This window comes from Zootoca vivipara, chromosome 8 (assembly GCF_963506605.1).
Source record: "Zootoca vivipara chromosome 8, rZooViv1.1, whole genome shotgun sequence".
NCBI classification, from domain to species: domain Eukaryota; kingdom Metazoa; phylum Chordata; class Lepidosauria; order Squamata; family Lacertidae; genus Zootoca; species Zootoca vivipara.
The window spans coordinates 70,978,393-71,006,314 of record NC_083283.1 but is presented as its reverse complement, the minus strand read 5'-3'; the positions used below and the strand labels follow the sequence as shown (position 1 = coordinate 71,006,314).

General features: G+C 42.2%; 1 protein-coding gene across 2 annotated transcripts in view; it reads right to left on the bottom strand.

Annotated features, from left to right (window-relative positions):
* Positions 1-21,144, bottom strand: part of CDH10 (cadherin 10) — a 130,891-nt gene extending 109,747 nt beyond the window's left edge. For both annotated transcript variants that reach the window (XM_035125727.2, XM_035125731.2), the window contains exon 1: positions 20,689-21,144. The gene's annotated coding sequence lies outside the window, so the exon portion shown is untranslated. The remainder of the gene's footprint in view (positions 1-20,688) is intronic.
* Between the last annotated feature and the right edge of the window lie 6,778 nt (positions 21,145-27,922).

The following is a 27,922-nucleotide window of genomic DNA, read 5'->3' as shown; positions in this document are numbered from 1 at the left end:
TTTATTCCTGTTTGGCTTTCTGTATGTGTAGCCTCTGGCTAAGCAGCCAGCTGTAATAAGGGAAAGCAACATCCACAAACATTGAGAGATTTCTGAAACGAATGAAGCTTCCTAGAGTTTTCCCTTCAATGGATATTTATGTACCCTTCAAATTGAACGGGTCAGGTAGAGTCCTGGCGATTAGACTTTTGCAAACAATTTTCACAGAAAAGAGAAACTTGGTTCCTTGGTTTCAGGAATGGTGATATAGCAAGGAAACATTACATTACAGGGTTGATATGTACATCATTTAGAGAACGCTTCATTAGGCATAGCTTTTTTTGAAAGCTGGATCCAAGCATTGTGTGTGCAGCAGAGTGTTTTAACCTATATATTTCTACACATATGTGTAGAATGCCAACAAGAAAAAAATACTGGGAATTATAGTTGCAGAATATCTGAGTGTAGAGATGAAATGAAGGAATTCAGTCTTTTTAAAAATTATTTTCAGAAGTCAACATTTCCCCTACCATGCATCCTTCTGACATACTGCCCTCAGTTTGATGACCCATGCACAAGACTTTTGTAGAGGTTTCAAAAGACATTGAAGAATTAAACTCTAGAACAAGCAGTGCAGATGACCTTTGAAAGACGATGGTCTAGGCTCATTTGCCTAGAATGTATTTAACCTACATGTCTGGTGAAGTGAGGGACTGAAAGTTGCTAGTTTTCTCTTCCATTTGGAAGACTGGTTCACTGAGAAAAGTCACATCCCCCCAAAAAAACTAAAGGAAAAGACAAATACCTTCTGTAACTTTTTTTAAAAAATTGTATACTACAGTTATTTAGTCTGTGCATCATAATATACTACAAGCACAAAAGTTCAGTGATCCCCACACTGAAGGTTTGCAATCTAATCTATATAACTATTTATCACTAGGTTTTTGAGAGAGCATGAGTTTAGAAATTCAAATTTTAGCTCTGGGACTGGAACTCATGTTTCAGATTCATATTCTCCCACTAGCCTAATTAAGATCAGTTGACATTTTCCACCTGGTGTGGAAACTTCTTGCAAACTTCTGTAGTGAGATGAGACCAGAAGGAGCATGCATGGTTTGTAGGCTTCTCATGAGTACCTGGCCGTCCACTGTTGCAAGGAAATGGGCCTCTGGCTTAACCCAGCATGCCTCTTCTTATGTTCTTATGAACATAATTATGAGTCCTGCATTATACACTGCATAGGCCTATTGCTAAAGATAAGGACCAAGCAGGCAAACCAATTGTAAAACACTCTTATCCGCAATTAAGATAAAGCAATTAGGATGTCCTTTTCTCCCAAGCTTTAACTTCTTCATACGGATTTATGAGATCAATCATATTAAAATCAGTAGGACTATTGTAATATAGCCAATTACAGATTGTGGCCATAAAAATGTAATTAGTGTATAGAGGGGAACCTCGGTTCCCGAATGCCTCTGTTGCCATATGTTTCGGTTCTTGAACGCCAAAAACCCGGAAGTAAATGCTTCTGTTTTCGAACATTTTTCGGAACCCAAACGTGCAACATGGCATCCACTGAGTGCAAGAAGCTCTTGCAATCAATGGGAAGGTGCGCCTTGGTTTTTGAACATTTCGGAAGCCGAATGGGCTTCCAGAATGGATTTTGTTTGATAACCGAGGTACCACTGTACTAGCATCATTCCTATAACATCAAAAGTAAAAATATCATCAAAAAGCATTATATCTTCTGCTCTGGACTGGAGATTTTGTTTCAGAATCTGAGGAGTCATCAATGTTTAATGATGTTAATAATAATAATAATAATAATAATAATAATAATAATAATGGCCATTATTAGGAGCAGAGAATGAAAAGGTTTCCGCAAGAGGGATTGCCTCAGCAGTTGCTTCCTACAATGATCCAGAGATAGGACACACATACAGTGTTTTCCATGTCTATTGAGGGAGTTGTATTTAATTACAGGAAGGCCTTGTCCCTGGAACATACCAACCGGATCTTTCCAGAGGAAAGGGAACACACTTTGGTTCTGGCTCTGCTATCACTGATTTAAGAAAAAGGGAAGGGGTGTAGAGCAGGCATCCCCAAACAGCGGCCCTCCAGATATTTTGGCCTACAACTCCCATGATCCCTAACTAACAGGACTAGTGGTCAGGGAAGATGGGAATTGTAGTCCAAAACATCTGGAGGGTTGGAGTTTGGGGATGCCTGGTGTAGAGGGTTGGGGTTGACAAGGATGGATTTAGGGACAAAGGAGGTATTAGCAGCAGGGGGCACTTCTTCAGATTGCATTTTAACCCCCTGCTCTGCAAAATTATTATTATTATTATTATTATTATTATTATTATTATTATTATTATTTCCAAGCCTGGCTTGAGAGAACTTCACTAGCATCTCTACTTCAAAGGTTATTATCAGCACTTTAAGGGAAGCCTGAAAATGAATTGGTAACCAATGCAATTGGCACAGGGTGGGTTCAACGCAGTTGAATTGCCTCCACCCTATTGCCACCCTGGAAGCTGCATTTTGTATCAGTTTCCTTCAAAGTCAGTCCCATATAGATGGCATTGTGAGCAGTCCAGTCTGGATCTTAACTAAGGAATTGCATCTAGTCCATCTAGGTCTGCAGAAATGAGCTCTCAGCATGGGTCTGAGCATCCAAAGGTAACACTGGACCCAGGAGCTGAGTACCTGGTTTTTTAGGGGACCTGTAACGCCATTCAAAACACACCCATCCATCCATTCAGGCAGGATTCTCAACCAACAGTATCCCCATCTTGTCTGGATTATAATTCAACTTGCTCACCCTCATCGCAACCTGAATTGCCTCCAAACAATCATTCAGAATTTCCATCAAAATGGAGGCTCAGTGACGTTGAGGAGCTACACGAAACACATCCCCTTTGGAGGTCATTCTCCTAATAATAAGTAGCTACATTTAAAATAGTGCTAAAAACAAAACTCAGTCTCTGCTGTTTAATACCTGCACTTCAACAAGGTGCGCTCATAACAAAGAAGCCTGAAGGTGACAAGTTATAGATGATGTTCCAACTCTGCTTCTCATCTGGCTTCCTCTCCCCAAGGACTGGTTCTCACATCAAATATAATAATAATAATAATAATAATAATAATAATAATAATAATAATAATAATATTTAATTATTTATACCCCGCCCATCTGGCTGGGTTTCCCCAGCCATTCTGGGAGGCTCCCATAGAAAATTAAAAACACGATAACACATCAAACATTAAAAACTAAACAGGTCTGCCTTCAGATGTCTTCTAAAAGTCAGATAGTTGTTTATTTCCTTGACATCTGATGGGAGGGCGCCACTACCAAAAAGGCCCTCTGCCTGGTTCTCTGTAACCTCACTTTAGGGCCTTAAAGGTCAGCATCAACACTTTGAATTGTGCTCGGAAACATAAAGGTAAAGGTAAAGGGGCCCCTGACCATCAGGTCCAGTCGTGTCCAACTCTGGGGTTGCGGTGCTCATCTCGCTCTATAGGCTGAGGGAGCCGGAGTTTGTCCGCAGACAGCTTCTGGGTCATGTGGCCAGCATGACAAAGCTGCTTCTGGCGAACCAGAGCAGCACATGGAAACGCCGTTTACCTTCCCGCCAGAGCGGTCCCTATTTATCTACTTGCACTTTGATGTGCTTTCGAACTGCTAGGTGGGCAGGAGCTGGGACCGAGCAACGGGAGCTCACCCCGTTGCAGGGATTCGAACCGCCAACCTTCTGATCAGCAAGCCTATACTCTGTGGTTTAACCCACAGCGCCACCTGGGTCCCTGCTCGAAAACAATTAAGATTTTTCAGAACTGGTATTATATGGTCTCGGTGGCCACTCTCAGTCACCAGTCTAGCTGCCGCATTCCGGATGGGTCACCTTCAAAGGTAGTCCCACGTAGAGCGCATTGCAGTAGTCCAAGTGGCAGATAACTAGAACATGCTTCACTCTGGTGAGACAGTCTGCAGGCAGGTAGGATCTAAGCCTATGCACCAGATGGAGCTGGTAGACGGCTGCCCTGGACACAGAATTGACCTGCGCCTCCATGGATAGCTGTGAGTCCAAAATGACTCCTTTATCATTCCATTGTCAGTGAAATCATGCAAGTATTCCCCAGTCCACTGGTCCCACTCTGGCGCTTTTTGCTGCCATTGTTGTGGGCATTGCCTATGCAACTCTGACAATCCAGGTGATGCAAAAAGTCAAGTGATACAGAGGCCATGTGGGAGCCTACCACAATGAGAGGCGAACACATCACAAAGATGGCACTTGAATCAGGCCTGAGAGACTCCTATCGATTTCTATATATTTCCTGGATTCATCATCTTAGTTATTTCATATTTTTGGAATTTTTTCAATATGACACATCTTCCGTCCTATGATATGTTACAGATGACTTTAAAAAAGAAAAAGAATTAGATACGGTAGTTAAATACTCCTCAAAACATGTTCCTCTCAAAAACTGTTATGCAGACCACAAGATGGCACCAAAGGATTTAAAATCATAAACCTTGAAGGAGGAAGCAAAGAAAGAGACCTTGATGGGAATTTCATCAGGAAACTCTACTGTTCACCTTCAGGTGGGTCAATACATTATTAACATAACCCTGCCTGCTCTGACATGCCACTATAATGCCTAATTTAGATTCATTTAACATGCTTAATGTTTCCCTTTTGTGTGTGTGCTCAGAGAAACAGTAAGACTTTTGAACGAAGGGCTTCAATTGTTAAACCGTGGTATGTATGGGAAATGGTCAAGGGAGAGGTTTCAAGGGTAGCCAGATAATGTAACATTAGCTTAAAGGTAAGTTACTTTTGAAAAAAAGGATTAATTTAAATGAGAATTCAGCTAGTGTTGTTATCCTATGACGAGACACAGAAAAAGACAAATTGCAACTTCTATAACCCAGTGATAATTTAGAATTGTCTTATTTACACACTCACACATTACAGCAATATCCTCCTTCCTTGGAACTGCATCACAATCCCTACAATATTTTGGTAAATAAAGGGTTAAGTATCCATAGCAATGTTAAACAAAATTATTTCCAATACATCAAAAAAAAAAAGCAACTGGCTTGCACATAAGCAGGAGCTCCTTGTCATTGGATCTGGGCTTTGAAAAGTACAAGGCTATTGGGGGGGGGGGTTGTTTAAGAACCACTTTTTGTTGTAAACACAAGGCTTCCACATCTCGATACGCCCTGTTTTATGGTATTCCTAGGACTGAAAAAACATGAAGGGGTTCAAGCATCTGGCTGCACCACAAACATAATTTAAGGCTACAGACAAATGCAGTTTTGTAATCTTAGCCACATGATCTTTCTCTTCTATCTAATTTAAACCGGCTTTGCCATCCTGATCTCTGTTACTCAAAGCACAGACTTCTGAATTAGTCGGAATATGTATAGGTAGCAAACCTTTAATAGGATTATTTCTACAGTACTTCAGATCATCATTCAGTTTTCAATTCTTATTTCTCAGGGCTCTGCAGAAAAGTCTCTCTGAGTGTGGAGGCAGGCACTCCTTAAGAGAAATATATGCATAAATCATTCTCCTTTGAACCAGCGTATTTGTAAAAGCTGAAAAAGATTCACGGTTGTAATCCTGCACAGAAAATTAGATGCAAAGGTACTGTTAGAAGCTTTTGCACTGGGTCTCAAATCTTATGTGTCTTCTCTTCCTTTAAAAAAAAGAAAGTAAAACTTTTATAATTTACAATGCTGCTATGCATGATAAAGAACATAGTTGTACCGTAGTAAGACTCCCAGCCACCCATCATCTTAATTTGCTCAGAGATTGTGTGGAGTGAGTTGTGTGTTTGTGTATTTGTGTGAAAAGCTAGCTGGCAAATTTGAGAGATCATGTAGTTCAGTGATATGGTTGATTGATTTCAAATATTTATTTGCTGCCCTTCATTATAAAATTCCTGGTCAGTGTACAAGGTACATTAGGAAAACAAGGAACTAAAATTATAGCGACACTCCAAAGAAGAAAGCATATCAACACAGTTGTACCTTGGAAGTCGAGTGGAATCCGTTCCGGAAGTCCATTCGACTTCCAAAGCATTCAAAAACCATAGTGAGGATTCCGATTGGCTGCAGGAAGCTCCTGCAGCCAATCGGAAACGGCGGAAGCCCCAATGCATGTTTGGTTTCCAAAAAAACGTTCAAAAACTGGAACAGTCACTTCCGGGTTTCGATTGTTCGGCAGCCAAAACGTTCAAGAACTGGACTGTTCAAAAATCAAGGTACAACTGAGTAAAAATCACTTAAAACTGGACATTTAAATCAGCAGGTGTTTCGTTGGCTATATAGGTCTTCAACAAGCCCTGAAATACAACTAAGATTGAAGCCTGTCATCCTTCAGGGGTGAGGTGATGCCACAGCAAATAATGCCCCCCCCCCAATTGCCACAAGATATACATGTGCAGATAATTGAAGAACAAGGAAGTTATGATCTCTAGTTGTCTGTCTTGAGAGACAATGGAGTACACCTTCAAGGGTGAAGTCAAACTGCTGCATTTGCAGCACTGAAGTGACCTCCCCAGGGTAAAACTGAAGGGACAGGATTGTAAGGAGCAATGCATTCTCTCTGATAACCAGGTCGCAAGTCGCTCAGGACTTCATATCTCAGCAGCATCACTGTGAACCTGGCCAAGTCGGACTTCAAGTTGTGACTTCTCTTTATGTCAGCATCCCAATTTCAAGAACATTGGAAGCGAAAAAATTGGCAGTGCTGCAGCAGCTGCCATGCCATCAGTAAAGCATGGAGGGGGGGGGGGAATGCCTTGGTGATGCACCTGAAAGTGAAAAGTAGGCATGTGACAAGCAGATGCTTGCAAATACATGCTCATGTTATAGGGTTGTGCCAAGTGAGCGCACCTTCAGTGGCAATCCCAAGAAGCTACGAGGATGCATTTAAATTTCACACAGTTTGAAATGTTTGGGTATGACACACTGGCTCCTAAAAAACACTGTCACCCTGTTGGTAGCTTATTGCATAAATCCACCTAAATACCCATAGTCAGGATCACCTTTGCATCTTCCCCCACCTAGTTCCCATACCATAATATTCTGTTCAGTCTATTTTAAGCAGTAAGCTCATCTAAGGCCAGTTAAGGCAAAGAAGAACATGTCAAAATTGTGCATAATCTAAATCTATGTCTATGTAAGTATTAATGCTCTCAGGTTTTTTGGTTTTTTTAAAAAAGAATTAACTCTACCTGCAATAGATATTCATAGTCAGAGCTAATCTCCAGAAAAGTAGATCTGGCCTATGACTTACAGAAAAGAAAATGAAGGATTTCATTCCCCATGTATCCATTAGTCTCTCTCTCTCTCTTCCCCCGCCAAAGTCCTTTAAAATTTATGCTTGCATTTTGTCACCAACTGGAGATTAGCATTAATGGACAGCTATGTAGCACATTCTCCATCAGAGGAGGATTCCCCCCCCAAAAAAAGTCGAAGGGCATAAGGCTATAAAACTGCAATAGGTGTACATTTAACTAGAACTTGCTCCAGAGAGCAAGGACTATTTTAGCTATGATGTCTCTCTCCTATACCGTGACTCTCCACATGGCTGCTGCAATGCCCTGTGCCACCAGCAGGGGTGCAATTTCAAGTTTCTGTAGGGGAGGCAACATTCGAAACAAGGTTCAAAGCCCTGTTCTAGTATATATTAAATATTAAATTGCAACAGGCCTATGTCATCTTTCAAAACTCCCCTCAGATAGCCAGTTATTTTATCTACCGCTTTGTATTGCTTTTAAATGTTTTTGTGTTGTTGTACACTGCCCCAATGATTTGAAGATATGTCAGTATATAAATACTTTACTATCTGAATAAAAAGCAAGTTTTAAAGTCTGCATACTAATATTGATTCAGGTTTTCTCAGAGTTGTACTTCTATAGCCATACAATGGATACACAAGAGAGAAGTAGTGGCAGAGTCAGGATAAACACAATTGCCCACCCACCCCCAACAACAAAAGAACAGTCTGTAGGGTAAAAAGCTTTAAAAAGCCAGTCCCATAATAACTCAAGGGCATGGAATGGGGAAAACTTGCAACCAGGTAGGAGGTGGGAACATAATGTAATGCCTGGAATATGAGAGGAGAAGATTTAATAGGCCTGTTTCACACATCATCAAAAGCTGAACCATGCAAATACATGAAATTGTGGTCTCCAGGAGAGGAGATCACAGTCTTTTTGCTAAGATCCAAGGTATGGCTTATCATGTTATCCTAACCGAAGCTCATAGGTTCCTGGAGACCCCACCAGTTGTAAATTATAGGACAAACTTGGGTAACAGCACATGGTTAGTTTCAACTCCCGAAACTGTTCGAAAACCAAGGCGCGGCTTCTGATTTGCTGCAGGAGTTTCCTGCAGTCAAGCAGAAGCTGCATCAGATGTTCGGCTTCCAAAAAATGTCTGCAAACCAGAACACTAACTTCCAGGTTTGCGACATCCTGGAGCCAAAACGTACGAGTGTCAAAGCATTCAAGAACCAAGGTATGACTGTATTACTCCTACTATGGTGGCAAAAAGGATGAGTCCCTTCCCACCTTGGACAAACAAGCAGTTCACCTGGAAGCTAGTGCATGAAGAGGTCCGACTGGCAACAGTTTGCAGACAGATGGAAATTAATATTACTACTACACCTGGAGAATAAATGTTGAGAGACAACAGATGTTTTACTCTGTCTTTTTCTCCCTTCCTTTTTCTCTGCATCTGTTAAGAAGAAACATGATTCTTTTTTAACCTTTCAAAATGGCACGTTACATGTTTTTACATATTTGAAAATATTTTGCAAAAGGAAATTAACACACACACACAATATGTTTTGTAGTGTTGTGGAGGAAGGAACATCGGCTCTATCCTCTGCTGTGGAAAGAGAATTACAGGGCCCAGTAAACACATGAACCAACAAGAATTGTAAGGTTTTAAGAAGATAGGTGGATTATTATGACTCTGAAGAAAATCCTGGTTTGCAAAAGTGCCATTTGAGCCCATTGCACATCCACAGGAGCAAAATGCTCTTTTATACATGCAAATAGATTGACAGATATAGATATAGAGTCCCAGTTACTGAAAGTTCACTTTGCTTGCCTTGGATCAGAAAAAAAGCCTTTGAAACCAAGGTATATTGCTGATAAATCTAACAACCTACCATACTGCAGAATTATAAGACTAGAGGGAAAAAAGATAGTAATTTTTCATCTGATATTTTCACTTCCAATCCTTTCATAAGAGCACACCATCTAAAAATAATGCAGTTAACAATAACAAGTTGCAGTGTGCAATTTAGCTCATCTCAGTGAATTTGTTGTTTGTTGTTGTTTAGTCGTTTAGTCGTGTCCGACTCTTCGTGACCCCATGGACCATAGCACGCCAGGCACTCCTGTCTTGCACTGCCTCCCGCAGTTTGGTCAAACTCATGTTCGTAGCTTCGAGAACACTGTCCAACCATCTCGTCCTCTGTCGTCCCCTTCTCCTAGTGCCCTCAATCTTTCCCAACATCAGGGTCTTTTCCAAGGATTCTTCTCTTCTCATGAGGTGGCCAAAGTATTGGAGCCTCAGCTTCACGATCTGTCCTTCCAGGGAGCACTCAGGGCTGATTTCCTTAAGAATAGATAGGTTTGATCTTCTAGCAGTCCATGGGACTCTCAAGAGTCTCCTCCAGCACCATAATTCAAAAGCATCAATTCTTCGACGATCAGCCTTCTTTATGGTCCAGCTCTCACTTCCATACATCACTACTGGGAAAACCATAGCTTTAACTATACGGACCTTTGTCGGCAAAGTGATGTCTCTGCTTTTTAAGATGCTGTCTAGGTTTGTCATTGCTTTTCTCCCAAGAAGCAGGCGTCTTTTAATTTCGTGACTGCTGTCACCATCTGCAGTGATCAAGGAGCCCAAGAAAGTAAAATCTCTCACTGCCTCCATTTCTTCCCCTTCTATTTGCCAGGAGGTGATGGGACCAGTGGCCATGATCTTGGTTTTTTTGATGTTGAGCTTCAGACCATATTTTGCGCTCTCCTCTTTCACCCTCATTAAAAGGTTCTTTAATTCCTCCTCGCTTTCTGCCATCAAGGTTGTGTCATCTGCATATCTGAGGTTGTTGATATTTCTTCCGGCAATCTTAATTCCGGCTTGGGATTCATCTAGTCCAGCCTTTCGCATGATGAATTCTGCATATAAGTTAAATAAGCAGGGAGACAATATACAACCTTGTCGTACTCCTTTCCCAATTTTGAACCAATCAGTTGTTCCATATCCAGTTCTAACTGTAGCTTCTTGTCCCACATAGAGATTTCTCAGGAGACAGATGAGGTGATCAGGCACTCCCATTTCTTTCTCAGTGAATTAGGCATTCTAATTAAACTACATCCAACCTTCTGGAATCCAGTTTGCAGGCCATTCCACAAATGCATGCAGTGACCCAGTTGATGCATAAAATGACTGCATGCAAGCTAGCATTAGAATAGCTAAGCAAGAGAAAGAGCCTGCATAGTTTGCAGCCTTCACCAACCCGGTGCCCTCCAAGTGTTTTGGATTATAACTCCCAATAGTCACAACCTGTATGGCCATGCTGGCTGGGGCAAACAGGAAGAGCACCAAATATCTGAAGGGAACCAGGTTATCAAAGGTAAAATGCCAGCAATGTGAACATTTAGGTTTGATAATCCGAGAGAGGCCTGAACAACCTATTATCAACCAAGGCAATTTCAGCCCACAAATCAAGTATGGTTGCCACCAAAGTTTCACTTAGTCCCATTTAAAGGAGAATTCAAAACATGACCTGTTTATAAAGCAAAGAAGAACTGGATTGTGTGTGGGAGAGGGAATGAGCAATGTATGGAAACCATAAAAAATGAGGAAAAAAATGGGACCCCTTCAGGAGAACAGCAGATAAGTTCTAAACATCAATGGCCAAAAGGACACTTCCCATTTGTTGATAAAGGCGGCATCAAGTAATGACTCAAATGTGTTTGCGTGAGCACACCCTGTTCCCCAATAAGTAAATAACTAGACACCACACAAGATACTGGTTTTGGGTTCAAATAAGGCCACAACTTTATTGGTTACAGATGTGAGGTTTGGCCATAGGCATTGTGGTAAGCAACTGTACATTTCACTCCTGCCTGTCCACTGGGAAGGTTTCTAGGGATGAAGCTGTGTGGGGAACACACCCTATGACCTATTTCAAATTGGCGCGTCCCCTGAGAGGTTCCCATTGGATGAATAGTATGGCCCTAGCCTCCACCTGGGCATCGGACAGAAGCTACTCCTCCTGGAACCTTTTAACATGATACTCTTAGCCGTGGAGGGGCAGGCAGAGGCTACAGCCGCCCCTCCAACCAAGACTAGGCTTACCTAATGCCTATGCACCTTACAAAGTTGTGATGATTGCTATTGGTGAAACCCAATTGGTGGTGCCAATTAACCAAGAGGGGAAAATTCCTCCTTGACTCTGAGAAGGCTAGGCGACCGACATTTTCCATAGCAAGGTCAAAGCATCCATAAAAACCCTAATCTGAAGGAGGGTGGGTGGAAGAACCGGCACAGCGAGAGAAAAGGCTGAAAGGTCCTGCCATCCGGGCATTTAAACTTCCCCTGGGCACAGCGCCAAGGGCTGCAATTGGTCAGTTGGCCCTGCACCCAGGGGAACGCCCCCTTATTCCTGCCGCCATTGGCCCATTTGGCGGCAGAAATACGATCCAGCCTGTGATAGATAGGCCACCCACCTGAAAAGGGACCAAATGGACATATCAGCAAAATCATAAGTCAAAAATGCAAAAGATGGACGTTGCAGAGCATCTCTGCTGCTCTGTAAAGTCTCACCGCTGTGCCCAACCAGAGTTTGATATACACCTTCACAGAGGGGTAGTGGGTGATAGGCACAGCGCATATGTGACAAAGAGCTGAAAGAGGAGTGGAAGGATTCAGTTAATGGCCACTGTAAAATGTGGCACTAGGCATATGAAATAGAACAAGCTTTCCTTCTGTACAATGCATTTTTTTTACTTTGCCGGGAACTAGCACCTCCCACTGTGACACACCCGTTGTGGGAAAACTCTTCTAGTTTTGCAAAAACGAACACAGGCAGAACCCCTGATGAATATGGTGTTTTTCCTCCCACCCCCTGCCGCCATAGGGTAACCTCTTGCAGACTGACCCACAAAGTCATTCCCTAAAGAGCATCAACCAAATTTGTATTTTGTAAACCGGTTCCTAGTTTTAGTTGATGTATGACGTGGGTTTTCAGAGCCTCCTCTATCAGTGCCTCTATCCAGTGCTTTTTCCCTAGAAAAATAGGTGCCAGTACTAGCCAAGAAGTTGTTACAGTAAGTGCCATGCTTTTTAACAACAACAACAACAACAACAACAACAACAACAACAACAACAACAACGGTGTCGGTACTGCGTACCCTTGAGTACCCCCCCTGGAGAAAAGCACTTCCTCTGTCCCACACCAATGGGATGAACTACGTGATATGTTTCATGACATTATACTCCTAGGACCCAGCTACATTGGCAAAGAAAAAGAATTTTATATGTGTTGTTTTAGGCATTCTAACACAATGACACCAGATGGCGCTGTGGAGTTCTGCTTTTGCCAACCCGATTTCTCATACAAAGTTTACAATGCGTTTAACTGAAACGCTTCTTTGATGTGTCGGGATCCAGCCTAGATCCAACCCTAGTCTGCATATAAGTGGGAGTTAAATGTGCTTAACTTTGGCTAGATATGCCCCAGAGTGGTAGGTGCTGATGACAAATGATAGCATGTAATATGTAGTGGGAAGATGGTCATAAATGGTCCCCGGTGGAGTATTTTTGCAGTAAACATAGTAAAATAATATGAACACCCTATAACCCGATTTGCAAAACAGATGATAGGATGTATTCATGTTTACAATTAGGATTGGGTCATAACTATTCATTATTATTATTATTATTAAAAATCTATTAATTAAAGGATTGGGTCATAACTATTAAAATGTCCATTTAATTAACAGAGACTCTCATATGCAATGCTAATGCTTAGGATGAAATCAGGACAGAAGTGTTATGCATATGCAAACTGAAACAAGTGTCATGTTATTCAACATATTTTGAATGCTTCGCCCCCAAGAGGGAGGACTGCATTGTCACCAACAATTTATGACTTAAAAGCTCAAGTGTTATAACATCTGCAAATATTATAAGGCTGCTTCAATTTTAAAATCATGCAGTCTAGGCACACTGAAGAGAGATATTCTATATTGTTTATAGGGTGACACAAAGCACCAAGATAGGATGAATGCAATACAGTCAACCTGTAGCAAACTACGTGGCCAGTGATAAAATCATAATAGCAAAAAATAATAATAATGCATATATAGTGATATAAAAATGCATAGAATCCAAAATGGTGCAACGACTTCTTTGTTCTTCAAAACACAACCCAAAAAAAGTCCTTTATCTTTTGAGCACTAGCAAAACCTGGAAGATTTTTGGCCGTTTCATTTCCTGATAGGATTTCTTTTCTTTTTTTTTCATGGGCTGCTTTTGCAGCAACCATTTTCTTTTCATATTTTGATTTATGTGCACTGCACACACAAAAAGGAGAGAAAGTATAAAGTTTAGGTTGGCAACAAGGAAAGTTCAGAAAGACAGTAGCATGTTGCTGGGTAGGTGGGGGAAAGCATATATGTAGAAGCAATTCCCCCACCCACCCCATGTTTTATATTCCCTTGACTCAAGCTACTGGTGCTGAGAAAATATTACACACTGCCAACTAGCAGCCTTTAGTTCAGAAGCTGCTTCCCCAATCTCATCCACTCTGCTAGAGCAAGCGAAGCAATATCTCAAAAGATACTTCCCGCACTCGTGCCACCTGCAGCACACAATTCTTCCTTATCAACTGAATGCACAAGAATCTATTCCACATACAGTCCTGGGAGGCATTTAAAAAAAAGGGGGGGGGAGAGAAGAGCTGCTTCTAGCAAGATACCAGAAATGGATGCAGATTGTAAATTAAAGAAACAGAATATGCGAGTACTTGGAATGAAACTTAACAGCTGACTCAGACCCAATTCTTGGTATGGGAGATGGTTCCATCTCATGCCTGTTTAGCAACAAGATAATGTAGAAAGCACAGACAGGACAGGACAGGACTGTAGAAACATCAGAGGTAGAATCGGCAGGTGAGGTTGGAGTGATTCATCCCTTATTATCCCTTTCCCTCCTGCATGGTTTATTGCAACACTGTATCTCTGGGGGGGGGGGATGGGATTGCCAGCCATGCATGCCACTCTCATAAGAGTTAAGCCTTAGCCTGGCCAATTTATACAGTCGGAATAATCATCTGATATAGGGCCCCTTGTGAATAATACCTATTTGCAATGCAGGGGGGGGGGGGCTGCATTTCAAATGCTCCCATGCATTAAAACACAAAACAAACAAAAAGTTATTCACATGTAGAAGAGGACTAGGACAGACCCCAGCCCCTGCTGTGCCAGTATAAGGGATTGTGGGCCTTTTAAAAAACGGAAACAGAAAAACAGAAAGAAAATAGGGATACAATTGAAATGTGTTCTGTTCCTCAGTAGTCTGAAGGAATACTGTATGAACAGGAGTGTTCTTACTATAATTATATGTGTTATATTAAAGAAGGAATAATCAATCGATCTAAACCATGCTTCCCAAAGTCTACTGCCATTTTAACAAAAAGTCTATGGGGGTTTGAGTGGCGTAAGGGATAGGAACACCTACATTACAAAATCAGAATGGTTCAGCTATCATTTGGTTCTGTTTGGTCATTCTTTGTTGCAGATAAATAAGCTTACTTACAAAGTTCTAGGTTCCAGGTACCTCAGTTGACAATCATGACAACAAAAGAGTCTGAACCTGGTTAAACCAGTATTTCAGGTGGAATAAGGAGCATAGAAGCACACATTGTAGACTGTCTAAAAACAACTGAATTGCCATAGCTTCCTCCAAAAACTCCACCTCCATTTCCCTGCATTTTCCTAATCCTACGGTTTCTAGGAAGATCTAGGTTCAGAACTTTGGCAACTAAACATATCTGAAACTGATTAGAAGTATGTGAGGCAGTGTAAATGGTTCAATAGGCCTTGATTTAAAAGACTTCTCAACAAAAATGGCTGTACTCCAAAGCACATTTACTTGCAGGTAATACTGTTTGCAATGAATCGATTCCCCTGAATTGTGTTTAGGGCAGACACACAGTGAAAAGAAGGGTGGACCTCCATGGATTAGCAAATGTGCTAAAGCATAAGAAGCCTAATTCAGGGCCAAATTTACCAACAAACAAAATACACCTATGAACTCTATTTTTTAGATGCTCAATAGTCTCTGAGGGAAAATAAATGGGTTCTCACCCAAAACAATCCCCTTCAGCGGCGGAGCTTCATGCTCCGTCACGGGGGCGGAGAGCAAGCGCGCTGCCCCCAGTGATGTGGCATGCATTTTGGGGGCGTGCCGTGCAATAGTACGGAAACATATAAGACCATGTAAAACCAACACAATTTATGGGTTCAGAGGTCTCATTCTTAAGATTTCTTCTGTCCATCATTTCATTGGCCTGTTTAGCGAATTCATTCGTTAAAGGATGAGCTATATTTTTGAGATGCTTAATCTTGTGGTGGGAAACAAGTTCAGCAAAAAGAAACCCTGCAATTTCTTTACTATTGTATGTTCAAGTTATAAGGAATGCCTTTCAAATGGGAGGCAGAATTTGTGCAGGCTACAAAGAAGACCCTTGGAGTCCACAAATTGTGTACTTCTCAACAGTGGCAAAGTATATATTATACCAGGGATCCCCAGACTTACCAGGCTTCGGGCCGGTGCCCGCCGCGCCGACTGCGCGGCGGGACGGAGGGCAGGGGAGTGTGCGCACAGCCGCCCGGAGGGCGGGGGAGTGCGCACCCGTGCACATGCGCACACGCACACGGGCGGGAAAAAATTGCCGAAAATTGCTTGTGCGCATGTGTATGGGCCTCCCCCGACCCGGAAGTGCATCGGAAATGACCACTTCTGGGTCGGGAGAGGCCCATACGCATGCACACAAAGGATTTTCGGCGATTTTTTGCCGATTTTGAATATCGCCACCGTGCTGCGCGCTGTAAGAGCTTACGGCGGCGGCAGCGGGCGGCGGGGGTTGTCGCGGGCCGGATTGGGAGGCCAATTGGGCCGCATCCGGTCCGGGGGCCATAGTTTGGGGACCCAGTATTATACACTTGGGAGCATGTGTGTCTATCTTGTATTTATTCCTGAAAGTACTAAAGCACATCTTTAATTCTGAGATGAAAGCCCAGGTACAAATGGATATGATAGAGTGATAGGAAGAGTTTTCAAATGTGTTTTGGGGGAAGCCCATGTATGTTGACATGTTGCATGTGAATGCATTTATTTTTGCTTTATCATGGATGATATCCAACAAAATCATCAACAACTTAAGTCCGTTGATTTCAGTTGGTCTTCTCTGACTAACACTATATATCACTCGTATTTTTAGACCATCTTTTTCAACTGAACTTCCCAGGGTGCCACAGAGTCAGAATACAGAATAGACGACCAACAAAAAGCACCATAAAATAATAATAACATAGAGATAGCCAATAATAATAATAATAATAATAATAATAATAATAATAATTTATTATTTATACCCTGCCCATCTGGCTGGGTTTCCCCAGCCATGCTGGGCGGCTTCCAACAAAATATTAAAATGCTAAAATAAAATAAATCAAAATATTAAAATACAGTAATTCGTGAAACATTAAAAGCTTCCCTAAACAGCCAACAGCAGGGGATTGCATAGTCACACAACAGCAGATGATGAGCCCTCAGTGCCCAAGCAGAATAAACAGGTCTTCAACTGGTGAAATGTTATCAGAGGGGGGAGTCCATATGACTCCAATGGAGGGAATTCCACATTCAGGGAGTCATGACCGAGAAGGCCCTGCAAGATGGAACTCTTAGCATCATTAGCTTCAGTACTGTCCAAAGTTAACCTCTGACATCAAACCTGAGTGACTGATCAGAGAATACATGGCAAGTGGGGTGACAGAAGAGCATGAGACTCTTAATCACAGGGTGGTGGGTTCGAGTGCCACATTGGGCAAGCAATTCCTTCATCACAGGGGGTGAGGCACTCGTGGTCTCTTCCAACCCTACAAGTCTATGATTCTATTCATCACCTGTTCTGCCTTTTCAGTTGTATCAACTGCACCACATTGTACAGAGTATCCTGATGGATTGCTTTGAACATTATGTGGAAGTGACAAAGCAAGAAGAGGGAGATGTGCAAAGGGGCAAATCGTGCGTCTCTCCCATGAGGAGGCCTGCGACGCAAAGATAGCTTGCAGCAGATGTGTGACTCCACTTTGAGATGTTGTCCCCAAAGCATGGAAACTGGAAGGACTCGCTTCTGCTTCCTGCTTCAATGCTACCATGATGCACCTTGTGTGGAATTCTTTGGTCTCCAGTGTAGAGATCCACAATGGATTAAATCCTACATGTCACTTGTAAAGTTTTCAGATCAGCCATAAAGAGTCCTTCACCTGATGGTTTCTTGTTCAAAATCTGGTCTTTCTGCAGCATTAACTAAGATGTGAACCAGTCTCCCTGTCACCTATTAAATAAGAAAGACTCTGGTGCATCTACAGTGGAAATTTTATAGCTGAGATGTATGTTGCATAAGTTGTTCTCACTTCTGGATGTCTCCGTCTCTTCCCTCTGTTGCTTTATCCAGGTCATCTGGGCCAACATTGGTGTTACATAGAAGCCAGAACTTGTGGAGGAGTCCAGTGAGGAGAGTGGGCAGAATATTTCAGCCACTGACAATGAATCAATTGGCAAATGGACAGTACTTAATACAGTGATAGAAGGCATGTCACTTTGTTATCACTTGCTCAAGCAGTCATCCAACCCTTTACTGACCCTTGTGAGCTACTGCTGCAGCCTAGTGGCATTATATGGGATGGTTTTTTTAAAATAAAAAACCCATTTTTAATCAAAAATATCTAGACAATTAGTCATCTGAGCAAGTATTGCAGAGGAAGAGAGAGAGAGAGAGACCCTCAGCATCTATTTCCCTAAGATATCACGTTGAGGTCAGGAAATGACTTTCTGAGTGCCAGAAATGCTTACCATTTTCAAATTAACCTTCTCTGTCTTCGGTACTGAGTTCTTTAATGAGAAAGATGAAACAATATAGTCTTTGTTTAATAGCCATGTTCATTGGAGAGCTCCCTGGATTGCTTTTAACTTTAACAACAAATTACTTTGGACGATATAATACAAGAGAAATGATGCTCATCTAGGGACCATGGCACTATGTGTAGTGTATCAATTTTAAAAAATTGCAATTCTGTTTTTGGCACCCGAACCCTTTTTAAGCTATGTATTCCTGTACTGGGAAGATTCCTGCATATTTTTGAAGTAACAAATGACTGCGACTCCGAATAAAAATCAATACAGTGTCAAACATTGCTTAAGTATGCCCACACAGAACATTCTGCATATCATGATAGCTACAAGTAAAGGGCTATCCCTTTAAGACTAATCTGTTCCACCCAAAGTTACCAGCCTAAATTGGAGACAGACATGGCAACGTAAAATGAGTGCAAAGCAAGCAGCAAAAGCTGTATTCTCCCCCATAGTTACTCCCCCAAAATCAATCATATGGTATGACAAACATAAAATGAAAACAGTGTAAGTGACGTCATTTGTTGTGACATTGAGCCTCTAATAAAATTAAATCCATCTATTTAAATGCCACATTGATACTCAGAACCAACTAAAATCACAAAAGAGAGGCATTGCATTATGGAACAGTCACCCACCCTCACCAAAACACATTGCACAGTAAATCAGATTCCTTCATCAGGGCAGGGCTTGAAATTGAGGAGTTTGCAGAGCTAGAACCAGGTAATTTGATTATGTTCCAAAACAGAGCATCTCTCTCCTCACCCAGCCACACTGATGGCATGAATCTAGAGGAGTCTCTTCTCCTCAGGGTAGACAACTTCTCTCACTCATTCTTTACTCTCAGCCAGCTTTTACATCCACCTTTTCTTTCGCTCTCATGCAATTTGCCTTTGAAACATTAAAAGGAAAAAAAAACCAATCACAGCAGAGGAAGGTATTTCAGATGAAAGCATATTAGCATGCACGGCGATATGCAAGAGTGCTGAGGAGCAGCTCTCAAGAACAAAACATTTCTGAAAGGAGATCATTTGGAAATTTGGTACTGAACCCCAAGCCAAAATTTGGCCAGATATGCATAGGAAGCCAGCTGTCACAAAAAATGAAGTAAATGCTCCTTCCTCCCTCCCGCCTCTCTCAGTATGGCACACAGGGAGAATCAAAATAATGCCCCTCCAAGCATCTTGGAAGTAATGGATGTGCAGTTTTGAACAACACAGATGCTCCTCTCTCTCTCTCTCTTCTTTACCAGAGTGAAAGACAAGGACAGGAGGAAATGGCTCCATTTGTGTGCAAGCAAACAAAGATGATAGGTCAGGTTCCTCTGGCTGCCGTTTGTCACAGATCACACGTGCGGTCGGTGGCACCCTTTATGCTAAAAGCCCTGTTAGGTTTAGGTGGCTACATCTGGCACCATGTCGCACGTTCGCTTGCTGCTAATTTTTGCAGCGCAGCCGTAAGAGCAGCTGACAATGGGGACTTGTCAGGATGGGGACTTGCAGCATGCTGCATTAATTTAACACCACATCAAATATGGATTTTATTGCAGCAGCGACAGTAAAAAGTCGCACAACTGCTGCCTGTATTCCCACTTAACGCACTGTCCCTCTCTCTCTCTCTCTCTCTCTCTCTCTCTCTCTCTCTCTCTCTCTCACACACACACACACACACACACACACACACTGCTCTACTCTTTCTCAAGTACACAAAGCGGGATGGGTACACACGCTTAGCATTCTCTGCGTATCCTACAAGACATCAAGACAGTCGTATAAGTTTAGCCCATGTGCATCAATCCATCCCCACTGTCTACAAGGAGCAGCCTGAAGCAGGATTCGCACTGTGTGTGTTTGTGTGTGTGTGTCACACTACACAGCGAGATATTATTCAGGAGGAGGAGGAAAACTATGAAAGTGTTATGGATGGGGAAAGAAATCCATTATCCTTCGTGCAAGGATTCTGCAAAACCTGGCTTGTGTGTTTGCAATTGAAGCTCTGACCATGATAGTCACCCTTGTGAGAGATTAAGCTTTTCAAGTGCACACAGAATTTATCTTCCTCCTGCTTGCCCTCCTACCAATTCCTTCACAACAGCAAAATGCCGGTGGGCAGTGTGTGTGTGTGTGTGTGTGTGTGGTCAGGAATTATATGTTGCTCTGAATCTAGCTTGGCAATTAATGAACCGGCTTTGCAAACTGCATAGCTCTGTCATTCTTGAGCAGGTAGAAACGCAGCCCACCTAGAATTGCAGATATATATATATATATATATATACGGTATATGTGCAATTCTACCTATATATGTATATATAGACATAAGTTCTCTCTTACGACCATCATACAATCCTGGAAAAAGTTACATCTTTCAGATCTCTGCTGTTGTCACAATAAAACATACTGCTGCTGTTAACAAACTCTCTCTCACACACACATAATAAAAGCCAGGAGCAAGAGCGTTCCTACCTTTCTGCCGCGAATGAAGGAGCGTCCAACAACCTATGCAAAGCCGTGGAATAATTGCAATAGCTTCCTTCCTTCCTCTTTGTTTTAGCGGTTTTCTCCTATTTCTCTCCCCCCCACAAGACTGATCCTACTTGAATTTAATTCAGGCTTATTCTCCGAGCATCACTTAACTCTGGACAGCAGGGAAAGGAGGGGCGAGGGGGGAGCATTCGCTCTCGCTCTCTCCCTCTCCTCTCTGACTGGTTTTCATTCAGAGCGCCTGATTAAAAAAAAGAAAAAGAAAAAAAGCCACCACACAGGGGAGGAGAGAGAGAGAGAGAGAGAGAGAGAGAGAGAGAGAGAGAGAGAGAGAGAGAGAGAGAGAGAGAGAGAGAGAGAGAGAGAGAGAGAGAGAGAGAGAGAGAGAGAGAGAGAGAGAGAGAGAGGTTCTGCTGATGGAGCCGCAGCACTTGCCATGGGAAGGTTACACAGACTGGAAGGAAGAGAAGGCTTTTCCAGGCTCACAGTGATTTGCAAGTGAATGTGGTGGGAGGGGAAGAAAGAAAGGAGGGCTTTCTATGGAAGACTCCCTCCTCTTGCTCCTGACAGAATAGCACTCTTCTGCTTCAAGTCCAAGGTAATCAGTTCATCTATTCCGCTTGCTGTAATAATACACAATCACAGCATCGCCACTCCTGGGCTTTTTCTTGCTGGTTTGTTTTTAACCGCCGCCCCCCCCCTCACCCCCCACTTCCTCATTAGATATCTAATTTTCCTCCCTCTTCACCGAGAGAGAGAGAGAGAGAGAGAGAGAGAGAGAGAGAGAGACTGCGGCACTTGTCATGTCAAATCCAACAGACCCCCCACCCCCACCTCTCAAATTAAATTACAGCCCTCTCAGAGATGATATCGAAGAAATTGGTGTTTCCAATTCACACACACTCTTTAACTGCCTGGTCGGGGTTTATCTGCTGCTCATCCTCAGCTATGTTAGGATGAGTTTGCTTCCCCCCCCCCCCGAGTTGTACCGGACGCCTTTCTGGCAGCAACTGCCCATAAAAAAAACCCCACGCACCGAACAAACTTGAGTTATTCCGACCTCTTTGGGGTCCAGCGGTTTTTGTTTTTTGTTTTGTTCCAGCTGATCTCTAGCATCACATTGTGTTTGGTAACATTTACTGGGATCACCGCCCTGTAGCTTTCCATTCTGCAGATGTAATCCTTTGCGCAGATTAAATCTGTAACAGTTGATGCTCCCTAATGCAACAAATTGGACTCAGCACAATCCCTTCTCGGATCCCACTGAACCCGAACCTTCAGCAGTGGGAGAGAGGGGGAAAAATTGCACAGACTCCACGACACTTTTGGGGCAGATACTGCAAACACTCCCCTAAGCGTAAGCCAAAGGATGTCAGTGTTGCTCCATCCACTCTGTGCCACAAGGATTTTAAATAATAATAATAATAATAATAAAACCCCTCTTCAAAATATGAGAATTGGTTCAAGTGTCCACTTACGATGGAGGGAATTTTCCAAACAATAAGGTAGCCTGTGAAGTAATACTGTATTTTGCTCCACACCACCAAATAATTAAATTGGCTACATACATATTTTAATAATTTAATTTGTTGGCGTATGTGTTATATTTCAGATCCTGTCCATAAGAGCTCACAGTAATATCTGTATGGCTCACAAAAAAAGAAACAACGCCTATTAAATGATAAGCCTCTACGAAGACAGTAGACTTGCCAGAACAACAAACAAACAAACAAACAAACAAACAAATGTATATCCCTAGAGGCCCTCTGAATGAATGAATGAATGAATGAATGAATGAATGAATGAACAAGAATCAATTCTGCCCTTTATCCTGTAAGTCAAAAGAGAACAGATCTGAGATTATTTGTCACATGGGCCATAAGTGACCTATAGATTAGTGATTAGCAACTGGAAGTCCCTATACCAGTACCCACCAGGAACGGGGAGTCATAGCAAAGGCAATAATAGGGTATGCAAGAATCACAACTGTCGCAACAGGACTATCTCAAAAAGCTGCCTTTGGAGGTCAGTTTGCTATCTTGGCTTTGAACATCCCCATCCAATTCTCAGAGTGGCCTTCTAATTGCTGACCAGAGGACAGCTGGGCTGTTCCTTAATATGCATTTCTTGTCCTCCCATGCTGAAGCGCCTGAAACGTAAGAACACATTCTGCCATTGCAATTATATAGAAGTCATAGCTACATGGTGAGGCGTCACTGGTTTGCGCTGTTCCGGGGTGAGGTAGGGACATCACCCTTGTCAAATAGAATGTTACAACTGCTTGAAGGACTGCGGGAATACCACAAGCAAAAATGCTGTATTTGTCTGAAGATGCTAGCCATAGTTGATGCTTGACAAACAGCAGCAGCAGCAGCAGCAGCAACGAAATAGTCGGGTGAGGCTGAAATCCACACACTTACCCGAGAGTAAATGCCATGGAATTTACTGAAACTTCTGTCTGGGAGTAAACACTGTAAAGGATTCGAGTATGGGAAACCCACTGTGTGTATAGCAAAGAGTTTGTGCCTGAAATCCTCCCCTTATTCAGAAGTAATTATAATTTAACACAGTGGTACTTACCTCTGAGTAAACATTACAGATTGTACTTTAGGATTTGCAGTAGGAGGACTTGAGTTCAAATTCAACCACACAACACAGTGGGATGGTCTTAGACAAGCTACTATCTCACAGCCCAACCAGCTCATAGGAGACAGGGTGACATTTGTGCGACTATAACATTGAAACAGTCACATACTCTGCCCTAAGCTTCACGGAGGAAAGGCGGTGAAATTTACTTGTAACTGATAAGCAAAGCTTGCCTGTAAAGCTATTCACCACAAGGAGCAAGCTACAAACACATACCGGTACTGTAAATGCTACAACTGAAGTGTCGTGAATTGGTATACTTCAAAAAGTCCAATTGAAAGAGGAAAAATATCTGAGGGAACGGGGTGGGGGTGGGGGTGGGGGTGGGGGGGTGGGAATACACCACATCAAAACACAGTTCCTACTTATTAAGTCGTGCTGGCTCCACACCTTACAACAGACATCTCAAAATCTTGGTCTTTTCTTTAAAAAAGCAAGACAGAAATTGCAACCACTTTTCCTCAAGGACACACAACCACTTGCCATACTCTCTCTGTTTCCTTTAACTCCAAGTTGCATCAGTCATACAGACATACCTGAGCAGTCCGCCTCCTCAAATCGTTTCCCTCCATTTACCCGAAGCTCGGAATGAAACAGTCCTCGTTTTTTTTGTAAATTCTCCACAGACAGAGCCAGCCATGTGAACTTCTGCAGAAACTACAGGCGTTTCCAGCAATGCTTATTCTGCCTCTGTTTCATAAAGGCACCAGACCTGCACACTTTCTCTCCGTTGCATGAGGTCAAAGCAGCCTCTTCAAGCAACAGCTACTGCAGCTCAGGACTGGGAGCTAGCGAGCACTGAATTTAGGAAATATGGCACACCTGCAACAGAAAAAAGGCTCAAGGACTGAGAGCTGCTAGGGCAATTCTGGTCCCCTGGGAGATACTGCCTGACCCTTCATTTGCCAGTGCAGGCAAAGAAACTGGATGAGCTACAGTCATGACAATGAACATTTCTGCCATAATTTGTGATATATCTGTTTGTGACGTATATGTTACAGTGAATGCCCTGGATATGGTGAATGCTAAGACTCATACAGTATATGAATGTTGATCCCCCAGGATATCTTGCAAAATTGTCACAGCCCTAATTCCCCCTTCCCTTTCAGACATACCGGTGAATGTCAGTAGGTAGCATGGAGCAAATGCTAAATGTTAGATAACAACATTTACTAGTACTGTATGTCTGAAAAAGGGGACAAATTAGGGCTTCGCTGCGTATTTATTTATTTTATTTTTAAAAATATACTCCTCCTTTCCTCCAGTGAACTCAAGGTGCCATGCATGAATCATCCCTCACCTAAAAACTTTACGTGAACATTTTGACATGCTGTGAAAACGACTCCTTTTGGTGTTGTTTTTTTAAAAGGGGTGATTTTACCAAAATGTGGCAGATGTCTTTACTCCCAAGGTAACTGTCTCAAAAAGCCCACCCCCACATTTTTACAGTGTCCTTCCTTGCAATTCTTTACCTTTTACTGATTCAACACACCACCTCCTTGTTTCTTCTCAATGTGATCCCAGCCAGTCTATTCCTTGTGATGCCATAAAACCATGAAGCCACTCATATTGGATTATGTGTCAACATTTTTGAGGGCAAAAAAGCCAGTCCTTTTCCCTAATCTTCTTCTTCTTCTTCTTCTTCTTCTTCTTCTTCTTCTTCTTCTTCTTCTTCTTCTTCTTCTTCTTCTTCTTCTTCTTCTTCTTCTTCTTCTTCTTCTTCTCCCCCCCCCCACCCATCTGGCTGGATTTAAAAACACGATAAAACATCAAACATGTCTCTGCTGTTAATATCTGTGCTTCCACAAGGTGGGCTCATAATAAAGTAGCCTGAAGGTGACAAGTTATAGATGATGTTCCAACTCTGCTTCTAGTCTGGCTTCCTCTCCCAAAGGACCCGTTCTCACATCTAATAATAATAATAATAATAATAATAGTAATAATAGTAATAATAGTAATGGGAATAACTTAACAATTTAACAACATGGTAGTTGCTGCATCATTAAACTTTAAACGAAGACTTGGATAACAGCCCGTATTGGAAGATTGGAATGAATTCAGGAAAAGCTGCGCTGGCAAATAGACAGTTGGAAAAATATATATTTACAAATAAAGCTGTACTCGATGGATGAAAGGATATATGATTTTGGATATGATTGAGAATCGCATAGCCAGGGACGGAGAACTTTAAAGCGATAAAATCAGAATGTGGAAAATAGGAGAACAACAGAAGAAGGCAGGAAAGAGACATGAGACATTCTTCAAGAGGTCCAGACTATGAGAAGCCTGGAAAGAATTAATAATTAATGATTTGGTTTACAATTTGTTCTTTTTTTAGTTTATTGTTTTTAATTGGAATATGATTACATGTTAATTGGCTGTTTGTATTGGAAAATTAATAAAAAATGATTTTTTTAAAAAAGAAACTGACGTTTTAAAATATTCTCATTTTATGTCAGATGAACATAAAATAGGTGTTTCTGTTTGATAAAGGATCACAATCAGGAATATCCATTATGTTTCCAGAGGTGGGGGCAGGGGGTCTGAATTAATAGTCTGACCTTCGCCTCAAGCACAAATGCACACTGAGTGAGAAAGAACTAAATATCTGACATATGGTCTTCAAAGTAGTTCCCCGAGCTCACCCATTGGCGGTCATCAAAGAGTGTGCTGCCCCCGCAGTGGGGAATTTTTTCAAGGTCCATAAGTTCAAATGAATTGTAGGAGCCAAATATTGCTGTGATTTGGGCACATTGAGATGTTGAATACTGTTGCATGCCACCCCAATCTCTGATGAAAGACACACCAATCTCCAAGCGGCATGAGATTCCAGGCACTTACCGAGGGCTTGTGTCTGCTTTTGGAAATGAGACACAGTTGAGACTGTGGTGTCTTTAGGATCTAACGTTTGTTAACACATAAAGGTAAGGTAAAAGTTGAAGGACCCCCTGGACAATTAAGTCCAGCCAAAGGCGACAATGGGGTTGTGGCGCTTATCTCGCTTTCAGGCCAAGGGACCTGGTGTTTGTTCACAGACAGCTTTCCTGGTCATGTGGCCAGCAGGACTAAACTGCTTCTGGCACAACAGAACACCGTGATGAGTGCCAGAGTGCACAGAAACGCTGTTTACCTTCCCGCCACAGCGGTACCTACTTGCACTGGTGTGCTTTCGAACTGCTAGGTTGGCAGGAGCTGGGACAGAGCAATGGGAGCTCACCCCACCGTGCAGATTCAAACCACCAACCTTCTGACTGGCAAGCCCAAGAGACTCAGTGGTTTAGACCTGCAATGGAGGGGTTCACACCCCCAAAACGTCTTGCTTCTCCCTCTCTTCAGCTCACTGTTTTGCTTCTAGGTCACAAAATCTGCTCTAAAACACTCAGCTTTTTCTAAGAGTTGAAGGAGGAGCAGCACCCATTTGACATCTGGTCCAGATCCCGCATTCCTTTGTTCTCTTAATGGCCAATCACCCACATGATCACCTCAACAGGCAGCTAGCCTGACTTGATTAACATTCAACACTTGTTGGATCCAGTGATAAGAATGGTCTGGCACCCACAAACTTGTAACAGTGCTTTTTTAATCCTTTTCAAGGCTGAAAAGCTTGATAGTTCCCATTTATGTGTTTTTATTCATATGGTGCAAGAAATGAGTTTTTGGTATTTTTATAATGCAGAGGAGGACATTTTAAAGATGGTTACAGGTAGGTAGCCATGTTGGTCTTGGTCGAAGTAAAATAAAAAAAATTCCTTCAGTAGCACCTTAAAGACCAACTAAGTTTTTATTTTGGTATAAGCTTTTGGTATCTGAAGAAGTGTGCATGCACACGAAAGCTTATACCAAAATAAAAACTTAGTTGGTCTTTAAGGTGCTACTGAATGATTTTTTTTATTTTATTTTAAAGATGAACAGGATAGGGAGAGGGGGAGAGGATGTTCCTATTTTACTAAGAGAAATGTTGGAGGGTATGAAGTTATGTGACCTCCGAGCCAAGGCAATAAGTAACTATACAACCTTTAGAAGACATCTGAAGTTAGCCCTGTATAAGGAAACTATTATGTTTTTATATATGTTGGAAGCAGCCCAGAATGGCTGGAACAACCCAGTCAGATGGGCAGGATATTATGGAATAGGGCATCCCTATTTTCATCGGAGAAAAGCTGGAGGCTATGAAATTCCCCCTGTTGGAACTCTGTGGGGGGGAGAGAAAAGTTAAAGAGAAATGGCAGCAGAGAGTGAAATAATTTAGTATCCCATCACCTTATTCTCTGCGGAAAATCACCTAGTTTCCCCCTCAGTTTGGCCCCACCAGTTTCATTTGTTGGTAGGTGGAAGTGCTGTGGGTGGGTGGTGGGTTATTCTTTATTTTAACACTATGTTCCATTTCATTACAGGACGCCAATGCTTGATTGAGTAAATGTAAGCATTTTGAATATCAGGGACACAGTGTTGTTCTCCCAAGTTTTTTCAGCCTTTCCTTAACTCCAGCAATGACAGTGGCATTTGAAAATAGCAAAGCCAGTTTGCTCAACCTGTTTACTCAATCCTTTTCTAACGTAAATAAATTACC